Genomic DNA, 13,061 nt, shown 5'->3' on the forward strand with positions numbered 1-13,061 from the left:
GACCCCAAAGGTCATACTTCACCAATCAATAATCCCATGATAAAGTCAGCGGACCCCGAAGGTCATGCTTCACCAATCACATACGCACTTTTGGCTTCAAACAACGAGTAGTGCAACATCGCGCTCTACTACACTATAGTGAACCTTAACGGACACCACTAACCATCCACACAATCGAGCAAGAACCACCTATATCAAACATAGGCAAAAAACAATAATTCTCTAAAAGAGAATCTACCACGCACATCCCTGAACCGAGGGATTTCACCTTGCTCGTCAACCACGCCCATTATCTCTCAACGAGATTACCACATTATCACCTCGGTGATAATTTAAATCTAAAATCATAAGTACAGTTTAACCGAAATTGTACTCTACCACAAATCAACCAAAACTAGGTCCCAACACAAGTTTCGGATCTACCAAAAGCATTATCCGAATTCTCACCTTAAGGTCTCCTCGTGCGGGAGTGTAACTCCCCCACTTGGAACTACGTTCCATATCCACAACTCGTACTACCGTACAGTGCTACCTAAGGTTGACTTTACCAACAATTGGGCTCACACGACCCATCACCACATCTTGCTCCAACCTTGAGCACACGAAGGATTTTAACCAATCCTTAAACACTTCGAACGAAAAGTGTACCACGATTACACAAACCATACCCTCGTAATCATCCAATTGCTTTAGTTTGTCAAATTTCACCCGATCACTCATGTACCTAAGGGTTTCACTTCGGTACGCTAAGTACAATGTAACCGCAACCCAATCGGAGTCCAACACCACGCCAGTAGTTATAAAAGAGGCACCTAATGTCGTGTCACGTAGACTCCTTTACCAACATACATCGAGATCAAACACTCGACCTCAAGGGTTTCAATCCACCCGGCGAACCTCATGGTTCATCAACTTTAACACAAAATCGAACATGCGCTTAACAAATGACACCAAAACCCATTTCCATGGCTTGGTGGAAACATTTCCCAAATACTAAGGAAGGCTTGGTTACACCAAGTCTTACGCCCTTCGCCCGATAATCAAACATCACCATAGGGTACTTCCATTAGGAACGTCACCCATAACAACAATATGCACAACACAAGGCACTTAATCAACTCAAATTCAAACAGCACTTAATAAATAATCAAAGGACATATTTATTAAAACGAAACGTACCTTAACGTCTCCTTGCCGCACCCGTCCCCGCTAACTTGGGGCATTCCGACTTACGATGTCCTTCTTCTTGGTAATTGAAGCACACAATGCCATCACCCCTTGGTACCGAACATTCCCAAGACTTGTGACCCCTCATGCCACAATTGTAACATCTAGACACACTAGAATCCGGTATACCCGTCCGTGTACCACCCGTGCTCACACTCGGACCTTTAGTCCTCTTACTTGGAGCACCATACAAAACAACCCTTCTCTCACTTGAAGGTTCACCCATCTTTGATCGCGAATATGAATCGAAACCCTTAGCCATGTTGAAGACCAACGCTAATCTTACCCTGAAACTCATCATTCAAGGTCCGATAGAAATCTTCCATCAACATCCGATCATTCCCAATACACTCTGGGCAAAAACGAGCCTTCGCCATAAAGGTCGTCTTGAGAGTATTCAAATCCAAGGAACCTTGTTGCAAATTTCGCAACTCATTACGCAACTCCGACAAGTCGATCGAAGTCCGGAACTCCTCAGAGAATTCCTTCTTAAACTCGTCCCATGATAACGCCATAAGCGGTTCACCACCGACAAGATCAATCTTACCATCCAACCAATCCTTCGCCCTACCCCGCAACAAACTAATAGCGAGTCTTGTCTTTTTCTCGGGAGGGCATTCAATAGTACGAAAACACCCTTCGACATCCGAGATCCAAGTTGTGCTTACCAAAGGATCCGGTTTCCCGTCATACATTGGTGGTTTAGTCCTCATGAAGCTCTTTAAGACAGTGCTCCATTCCACTACTACCTTGAAGTTCGGAATACTTCCTATCCATTTCTTCTCGTAACGCACTCATTTGCTCCGCAACAGCGGCCGCAACTCTAGCGTTAAACTCCACGTCGTTCGTCTATCCCGTTTCCCGTCGCCATTCTAAGGAATACAAAAGCGATTAGATTACGAACGTATGAAGCACACACACAATACCGTCCCCATCTTGCTAAACACTCTTCCTACATCACTTGCTAGAAACGATTTGCACCCGTAATAAGGTTTGTAAGTCCTTATTACGCACACACGCCGTATCAACTCGTTAGTACCACGACCGCTTCGCTCGATGATATATGCAACCGCAAACATAAACCAAATACAACGCAATCACATATTAATAATATCCGCATATTAATATAAACATTTGTCCACCTACAAACAAGGAACTAACTACCACCTATTCAGACCCGTTCACCTACAAGTCCCGCAACAAATAAGCACACACAAAGGTCTAAGTCTAGGCACCTATCTCAAGTCACCTAAATCCCTTAGACCATGCTCTGAAACCACTTGTAACAACCCAACCCGTTAACCAACCAAAAACGCGGAATAAATTTTTTTTTTAAACAGAGCTGACCAGAGCGCAGCCCCAGCTGTGCGCAGCGCACACAGGGCCTGGCAGCTCGCTGTCCACTTTTTCCAATTTTTGTAAAAAGATCTCTTGCTTCCCGACACTTTTAGACCAAACGCTTTTCACAACATTTTATATTAGTTAAAAATAACACGTTCCAATAATAAAATGAGTTTTACGAGACCGGGCCCACATCGGCTGTTTTACGACTTTTGTACAAAATACAAGTTTTCAACCACATGATTTTTAACACAAAATAAAGACCGAGCATGGCAATTGGGGATACGCTACCCAATCCTAATCAATCCAAAAGCAAGATCTTCTAAAGCAACTATGCGAGTCCACTAGTCCCCACGCTTACCCGTGCCACTGGCTCCAAGCAAATCTATAAAAAGGTAAATAACGAGAGGGTAAGCTAACGCTTAGTGAGTGAAAATATACTACATACATATATATATGCATAAAATGGACACGCCACACAATTAAACAAATACCGCATACCAGAGCATCCAAGCATAAAGGCAAGCTAGCTAAGCATACCGTACGATCACTAAGCAACAAGCTAATAACATCAACCAAAAATAAGTTCACCAACGACGATGTGAACAACGCCAATAAGCTACACCCGGAGGGTTAGATACAACACAACAATACATTAATATATATATATATATATATATATATATATATATATATATATATGTATATGTATATATATATATATATATATATATATATATATATATATATATACATACATATATATATATATAAACGTCCAAGGTTAACCCCTTAACCCAATACCGAATACCAAATACCATAATGAAGATTGGCCGAACTACATGAGCCTTAGTAAATCCGCATACACACGAGACTACTATCTTCACTGACACAACAACATTGAGGTTGGCCAAACTACACGAGCCTTAGTAATCCGAAATCACACGAGATTACTACCTCAACAAGATGACCGAACTACACGCGTCACCGTGAATCCGAACTACACGAGATTCACTTTCTCAATACAATAAGATAACCAAAACCACACGCATCATCGTGAATCCGAATACATACGCGACTCACTTCTCAACATCAAAACCCTTCGACATTGGGGTTATATCATTCACATCACAACCACGTGTGATAATGTACACACAAAACGTGTACCTCGCAAAAGGTGGTCAACCAAAATGCACAACCGTACCAATTGGACCTATACACAAGTCCATCAAATCCACCTATATGTGAAGTGAGCTCTATAGCCGAAAATCACTTCACCCGACCCACACCCATCCTACACATACATATGCACATAGGATATTAACACTCACCTTGAAGTCTTGATGGATGCCAAACCAAAGTCCGCAATCGCCAATGGAAAGTACCTAATCCATTCATCACATAACAAGTAACACAATTAGGGTGGACATACAAATCAACCCAAATTGACAACTAGTGCAATTTCGACCCAATTGCACTTCCAAGCTCAAAGCGTGTCCAAACTAACCAATAATCACTAACACTAGTGACAATGGTCATAATATGCCAAATTAACCCAATCATAAATGTAAAGCACTTATAATTCTCAAAATCACCCACGAACCCTAATTTTGACCCAATTCTAAAATTAGTCTTTCAAACACACAAATAGGTTCTAACACTTCCATAATCACTAAACCTAGTGATTAAACCCAAATACAAGTTCTAATCATGGCCAATTTGTTTAACAACCCAAAACCCACCAACAACAACCATAAACCCGATTACTAGCATCAAAGAACTCACTTCAAGAGTTTAAATGGGTTTATCAACAATTTAAGTTCAAAACCCTAACTTGAATATCAAAATCAATTAATGAAATTCGGAGTTAGAACTTACCACAACAATCAAAACGAAGCTAGGAACGAGGTGAACAACTTTAACACTCGAGACTTTGATCAACTCAAGCTCCTTCTTCTCCAAAACCCCAATTCTCTCACTAGAATTCTCTCTCTCTCTCTCTCTCTCTCTCTAAGATACTTGAGAGTGTTTGCGGATGTGAAAAGTGATCCAAAAGTGGATCCAAACCAGCTGATAAGGCCTGAGATCCGGCCTCAAGTGAAAAGACCAAAAAGCCCTTCATTAAACTTAAAATAGAAAAAGACAGAATTCTATCGCAGGCCACGTGCGCAGTGCGCACACCTTATGGTGCGCGGCGCGCACCCATGTATGGGCAGATTCTGACCTTCGTTTAATTACATAATGCTTCCTGCGCTCTATGTAGCATAATTACACCTGTACAATAAATATTCGGGTCTTACAGTACAATTGATGAAATTGATAATACTATTACTGAACCTGTTTTAAGAAGAACAAGTAGAAAGAGTAATTTGGCATCCAAACTTAATGATTTTGTATTGGATGATAAAGTAAAATATGGTTTGTATAGATACATGATTTACTCTAAAGTTGGTTCTGAAAATTTTTGTTTTGTTTCTAATCTTGACAAAGGATATGAACCAAAAACCTACTCTGAGGCTGCTCATGATCGGAACTGGATAAATGCCACGAATGATGAAATGGAAGTTGTAAATAGAAATCGTATTTGGTACTTAACTGATTTGTCATTAAGAAGAAATCCTATAGGTTGTAAGTGAGTATATAGGATAAAATACAAGTCTACAGGGGAAGTTGATATATATAAGGCTAGATTGGTTGCAAAAGGGTTTAATCAAAGAGAAGGTTTGGACTTTGATGAAACATTTAGTACTGTTGTTAAAATGGTTATTGTTAGAACCCTGATTAGTGTTGTTGTTAGTAATAGTTATCCTTTATTTTAACTTGATGTTAATAATTATTTCTCATATGGTGATTTGTCTGAAGACGTTTATATAAGTTTGCTTGAAGGTTATTTTGATAAAAGTGATAAAAGAGTATGCAAACTTGTCAAGTCTTTGCATGGTTTAAAACAAGCACCTAGAAAGTAGAATGAGAATTTCTGTGATGCTTTATTTGAATTTGGATTTGTCAGAAGTGTTAATGATTATTCTTTGTTGTAAAACACTATGATGATTTTTGCATGTTTCTATTAGTATATGTTGATGATATTATACTAACTGGAAACTGTGAAGCTAAAATTAAGAAGTGTAAAGATATTTTAAACACAAAATTTAAATAAAAGATCTTGGAAATCTTAAGTACTTTCTTGGGATTGATTTACTTGAGCATGAAAATGGCCTGTGTTTATCTCAAAGAAAATACTGTCTAGAAGTCATCTTTGAATTTGGTTTGTTGGCAAGTAAGCCTGCAGTTACTCCTATGGAGTGTGGTGTTGTGTTGTGCAGTTCAGATAATCACAGTGACTCAGATTACTTGTTGACAAATATAAGTGAATATCAAAAGCTTATTAGGAAGTTAATATATATCAATTTAACAAGGTCAGATATTGCCTATGATGTTCATTGTTTAAGACAACATATGCATTCACCTTTAGCCTCTCATTTGAAGGTTACTACTAGAGTGTTAAAATATTTGAAGGGATCACCAGGTAAATGAATTTTAATTAGAAAGAGTGACGAATATGATCTTACAGCTTATGTAGATTCAGATTATGGTAAACGTAATTTTCTAGAAAGCATGTAACTGATTTTTGCATTTATCATGGAAAATCTCTTGTTTCTTGGAAGTCCAAGAAATAATCTATTGTCTCAAGATCTTCAGCTGAAGCTGAATATAGAGCTTTAGCTTCTATCACATGTGAGATAATTTGAATTTTGAAAATATTAAATGATTTAAAAGTTAAATTCAAATTTACCTGTTAAGGTGGATTGTGACAATAAGTCTGCACTTCAAATTGCATAAAAACCCGTGTTTCATGAAAGAATAAAGCATTTTGAAATAGATTTACATTTTGTGGGGGGAAAAATTTCTAATGGTGTAATTGAAATTGAACAAATTGACAGAGCTGCTAATACCTCTGATATATTTACTAAAGGGTTAATTGATTCTCAACATAAGCTCATATGTGATAAGTTAACATTATTTGATTTTTTTCCATGTTTAGATTGAGGGGGTGTATTGAAATAGATATAAATTTCTTACAATCTAATATGGTGTTTTTGTTCTAGTTAACTTATTTCTGAGTTAAGTGTTTTTTGCAGGTTCTTAAATCTTCTTTTGGTTGTTCAAGATGTTAGATGCAAGATTATTCATTGTGAGGGATCATTGTTGAACAAAAGGAAGATGAAGGATCTAAGCTGCTATACTGTATAATTTATTTTACAAAGTCTATAAGGCTCTCCTCCATGAAGTAAAGATTGGGCTCATTTTCACTAAAGCCCACTTAAAGCCTTATTGATAATCAGTCCAAGTCTATCCACTATAAAAGGGCGTTTTGTTTATTTAGTTTAATTATCATCTCTGTATTCGTCTCTCTCTCTCTCTCTCTCTCTCTCTCTCTCTCTCTCCCTCCCTCTCTTATTACACGATCTAGAGTTTGTAGGTTCATCAGTTTTTTCCTTCTTTGATTTTGTAATTTGTGTGATAACAAGTTCAACTTATATTGAACTTGTTTGAGAGTGATTGATTGTGTGATTTGTTTGTATTTTGTCACAATCGTTTTTATTGTCGTATTTGTTACTGATTAATTTGACCTCTTGTTATTAGAGGATTCACCTTCTGTGATTGAAGGATTTATACTGTGTTTCTGTTCACCTTTTGAGGCGATGGAATCTCGCCGCAAATACACCACTAAACGACAACCCATTTGTGGTGACTAATTTTAGATATCGAGGCAAATAATCGCGGAACCCAAAAATTTTCTTTTCTCTTTTCTTTTTATTCAAATTTGTTCAATCGTTGAAATTTTTGTTTGCGGCGATTAGGCTCGCTCCTATAACCCGTCGCATAATTTACCCGCCAAGTATTTCACACCGAAGTTTTTTTCATCCAAGATTTTTCACCCAAATTAAAGGCATTGTCGCTAAAATCTAGGGCTGTAAACGAGTCGCGCCGAGCCCGAGCTCGAGCTCGGTTCGTTTAAATTTCATAGAGATCGAGCTCGAGCTCGGCTCCGTTCGAGCCTAATAGTTTAAGCTCGAGTTCGGCTCGTTTGATATTTTACAAGCTCGAGCTCGATTTGTTAGTTATATAAAAAAAATTCTTTATATTATTTAATTTTTTTTATATTTAAAAACTCATTTTTTCGTAATTTTTATCAACACATAATAAGATTAACTATTATTGTTTCAGCTATTATTGATATATAACAAGATTGAGGAGTGCGCGCTACGCGGCTTTAATTATTGATTGCTATTTTATAAAGATAGCGATTGTCAAAGCATTAGATAGTGCACAATTTACCGTTATAGGTATTCATTATAAAGTCAAAACATATGCGAAACTATTAAACGGTTGCAAAGTTACCATAATGTACATCGTAAACTATCCAGAACTTAAAGGTTAGAAGCACCTAATGTTTAAGTATCAAAATACATACATATTAGCTTCATACACATATCAAAAGAGGTTAGCTATTCTGCCTTCACACCTAAACAGCCTAATCATATAATATGGTTAAAGTTGTGAACATCATCCCATGCAACGATAAACCTTCCTTCGGACGGTTCGAATATAATCCAGATTTCGTCTCCCGGATTATAGCCATTTAAACGGACAAACTTCGTCCATCCAGATGAAACAAATAAATTTGGTTTTTTTGTCTTCTTCTTCCAAGAGGCCCCAGAGGTGTGTTCTGTCAAAAGCATCAATGCATTCTTAAGTTTCACCATCGTTTAGTTCTGGTAGTTGAGCCAATTCTTGGGGCAGTCGCTGAAGCAAATTGTTAACATTATTAGCCAAAAATGTATCAGTATTTGTCTATAACACATAAAATAAGACTGAAGAACGTTTAATTTATGTTCATCCAAGTATAGTTTGTACCAAAATAGATGTAACTTACCCATACATGCCCCCTCGGCACGTACATGAAAACGTAAATGTCTCCATCAGCAGTTTGGAAAGCCATGTTGCCTTGTTAATTCATGTACATCAGACAAAAAATGTTTAACACATAATATATTAATTAAAGTGGAATGTTGTAACAAATTTCATATAGTATTGTATGTGACAACAGCATATGGTTTAAAAAAAATAAATCTATTCTGTTACTACTATTTTTAAGAAATAGTACGGTTCATATCCCAACCTGAAACGATAAGATTATATAGACGCACAACTATCAGCAGAACTAAAGAAGCACACAATATGAGTATCCAAAAGGGAAGTTTTATTGATCAGTCATATGTCATTGTTTATGGTAAATAAGTCAGGAATGAAGGTCTGTTTTGCATCGCCTCCATCTGTGGCTTTCAGATGGTGAACCAAAAGGACCATCTTTTGGCCGATTGTTCAATCAAAATAATTTAGTAGTGAGGCATACTTTTACTTTAAAAACCCATATATCTCTAATTTGACTTTGATAACAGATTATAACACACTATAACCATTTATCCATATAGGGCAAAAAAATGTTACACATATAATATATTAAGTAAACTGGATTCTTGAAACAATTTTATATAGTATTGAATTGAAACCTTGATACTAACAGGGAACTAATGTGACGTTAGATCATCGACAGGTGAAATAAAGAATAAAACAAACATTATAGTGGAAATGCCTGAGTGTACAGTAAAAAATGTTTTCATTACAAACCCTAGCGTAAATTGATCACCTCTTGTTAGCGACAGAGTTTGTTATGGGTGTAAAGCAGATGGATAATTGTAAAGTAAAATAACCGGTGATCAAGAAGGGATACAAACCTGTTAATGCGATGGTAGAGTTGCTTATTGTTGAGAGGATTTTACAGTGAATGCGTGTGAATATCAGAGCAGGTGAAGAAGATATTTTGATCTTCTGAAGTACTTTATAAAATATTCACGGGCAACGCTTCTCCTGATGTTGTTTTTTGGGCCGTATTAAATAGGTTGATCAAGTGTTCAATGTGGAAAATTTGGGCTTGCACCAAATTATTGTAAGATGGTGAATATTTTTTTGGGCCCATAAGTATGCATACATTTGAATTAGCAGGTCAATTTTTTTAGATTTCAAATGGCTGTGTTTGTATAATTTAGCACTTATAAGTGTAAAAAAAAAGGACTTATTTGCTGATTGCAAATACAAATAGTATATGCAAATACAGATAGTGTATGGATTTCCGTATACAAATAGTACGATAGTTATTTATTGTACATCGTATTTACATGAGAAAGTAGTGTAGGGCATAAAAGTTACCAAAACTCGGATGTTAGTAACAAACATAATTTAAAACCTAAAATATTCAGTTAACGAAATTTACAGGTACAAACATATTATAATTTACATGCTAAGTTGTGCTACAATTAGAAATTTACAACCATGTGCCTACCCAAAAGTGTAAATTGTTTTTCGGACAGGAGCTTAGAAGTTCATACAACAGGGCCACATTCCAGAAACATATATACATTGACAGTTGTGTACAAAAGAAACCTTAAATTGCAGCACCAAAAGACTATGCACCTGAATCAGCTTTCTAAAGCGCGTGTTTACTGTCCAAGACAACGAAAAAAGTTTTCAACCTTCTGGAAAACCCGATCATTAATTTATCACCTGCGACATACCTATTCATAACCAGAAACTTCAGCCAACCTGTATAAACCAACAGCTCCGTCTTCCTTGTTCCTCTTGCTTGAATCAAACCCCAAACATGGAAGTTGCCTTTGAGATCCAGGCATTGATAACTGCATCCAGCATTGAGCTCTTTAAGTTGATTAAACTCGGGAGGCAGTTCCTGATTGATACCAGGATTAAATTATTAAAGCGTTGTCAATTAATTATCCGTGAATAATATTTAAACAAATGTTATTAACTAATTTGTCTTAAAATGTAACTAACTCACCCAAAAAGTTCCTTGTGGGATTTTGAAAAAGGTGTACGTAATATCGACAATCCCCCAAATGTTATATCGCTCAGCGAATGCTAGCTGTTGCTCAACACGTGTTGGTGTTGGACTTGAAGATGCTTGACTTGAACATGCTTAATTTAATTAGTATAAACATATAACACAAAATGTTAGTTATCAGGTTCATCAATGAAAACAAATGGTGTATTATGGTTAAAAAAAATAAGTAAACAAATTGACATTTGTTATTCAACCAAATATCAAAAAGTGAATATATCAAATAAATGCTTATAATCCACATTAGGTACATAAAGTCTAAGCGTGTGCCCAATTGTGTGCAGCCACAGATGCTTTTACAGATAATGTAATTTATGAATATACTCAATATGAACTTAAATTCATGATAGCCTTTAAAGCATTGTAAATATTGTAAAATCATGAATAGCTCAATAAGCAAGTGTTAAAAACAGAAACTAAGCTAGAAGCTTCAGTTATGAGGTTATTTTATAATGAAAGATTAAACCAAACAGTCAATTTATGTGCAATTTAAGGACACAAATTGCACTTATGCAATTAAAAAGCTTGAGTAAAATTTTGTAGGGTTTCATATCTAAAAAAAATGGTCTCAATGTAAAAGACATCGCCAGCTATTAAGTAACCTAAATGTTATTTCACAAAATACATTAACCTGATTGAATTGTGTGTATAAAAGTTGTAAAATCTAGAGTGCTAAAATAACCATTTGTAAAAAATTGAAACAAAACTGACAATTATAAACCCTAAGATGCATTTAATAATAAGCAAGTTGCGAATCACTTAAGCTATAAGTTTACTTTACAAACAAAGATGAACACAAACAATAAATGTATGTGCAAATTAAGGGCATAAACTGCACTTATGCGATTATAAAGTTTGAGTAAGTTCTTTAGGGTTTCATATTGACTATCGCTGATATGAATGTACAGTGCATGCATCCACAAGTGTAAAGTAACCTAAATTTTGTCTGAGGAAAAAGGAATAACCTGAAGTTGCCATGGAAGGGTTGCGTGTAGCTGAGGAGTTGAGGATAGGCTGGATGGAAAATGATGGCGGTTGAGAAGGTTTTGCAAGAAAAGAGATGGTGTTAGTTGAAGAGATCTTTCTAATGTACTCCGTATCTATTTGAGCAAGTGAAGAGAGTTTGCTTTAAAATACTCGCTGCTTTCTAGGTAGATTTTATTTTTCCTTTGGACCGGATGAAAAATTCCCACCAAATAAGCTATTTCTAGTTTATACAATTGCTGTCCCTTTATTTTATTGGTATTTGCCAGCCTTTAACTGTTGTTTTAGTTATCTGTTAAATTGTTTTCATTCTCATGACCTTCCACTTCTATTTATTGAGTGCTTGATCTGTTAGAGTGTAAATCCCTAGTACGCTTAAACCATTGGATAGTTGCTTAATGCACAAAATCTAGGCAATTAGGAATGATTACAAAGTGTTTTAGTAATGATTACAAAATTAACAAATTACCGATGTATTCATTAACGAAACTGCACGTTGCCACATGAAAATTACAGTACGATAAGATTAGAAAGCGAACATACATTACATCATCTAGCATTTTAGCAATGATTACAAAGTTAACAAATGACCATAACTTACATCATTAAGTGTCAGACGATTACAAGCATCTAAAAAGTTAAAGTCCAAACATATAAATAAAATGGATTAGCGGTAGTTTTCCAAAACTATACAAACGTTTTTAGGGTGATGCCTTGTTACCGTTAACACCCCAAAAAATATAGCAGTTGTGCACTTCTATTTTCCATCTTCCCCGCGCATTTTCTTTGTGCCTCCCACATTTGCATCATGTTCTGCAGTGAATAGAGTGTGCCTAGCTGACCTGCGGTTTGTGACATCCTTTGCCTCTTTAACTGGTTCTGACTGCTCACTTGGTGGAGGTGGTTGAAAGGACCCGTCCTAATCCATCTGGACAAAGTCCATATCGATTACAAACGATTCACAATAGTTGGTTACATCGCGAGGTACTTGACCTCTATATGATACATTTTACAAACATTGCATTCGTTTTTAAAAGACAAACTTGCTTTATATCGAAATTTGACAACATGCAAATCATTTAATAATATATTCAACTATAATTGACTAATAATAATCTTGATGAACTCGACGACTCGAATGCAACGTCTTTTAAAATATGTCATGAATGACTCCAAGTAATATCTTTTAAATGAGCAATTGTACAGCGGAAGACTTCTTTCATACCTGAGAATAAACATGCTTTAAAGTGTCAACCAAAAGGTTGGTGAGTTCATTAGTTTATCATAACAATCATTTCAATATTTTAATAGACCACAAGATTTCATATTCCAATTTTTCATAAACATACGTCCCATTCATAGAGACAAAAATATCATTCATATGGATTGAACACCTGGTAATCAACATTCACAATATGCATATAAGAATATCCCCATCATTCCGGGATCCTCCTTCGGACATGATATAAATTTCGAAGTACTAAAGCATCCGGTACTTTGGATGGGGCTTGTTGGGCCCGATAGATCTATCTTT

Source organism: Rutidosis leptorrhynchoides, chromosome 11 (assembly GCF_046630445.1).
Source record: "Rutidosis leptorrhynchoides isolate AG116_Rl617_1_P2 chromosome 11, CSIRO_AGI_Rlap_v1, whole genome shotgun sequence".
In the NCBI taxonomy this organism is placed as follows: Eukaryota; Viridiplantae; Streptophyta; class Magnoliopsida; order Asterales; family Asteraceae; genus Rutidosis; species Rutidosis leptorrhynchoides.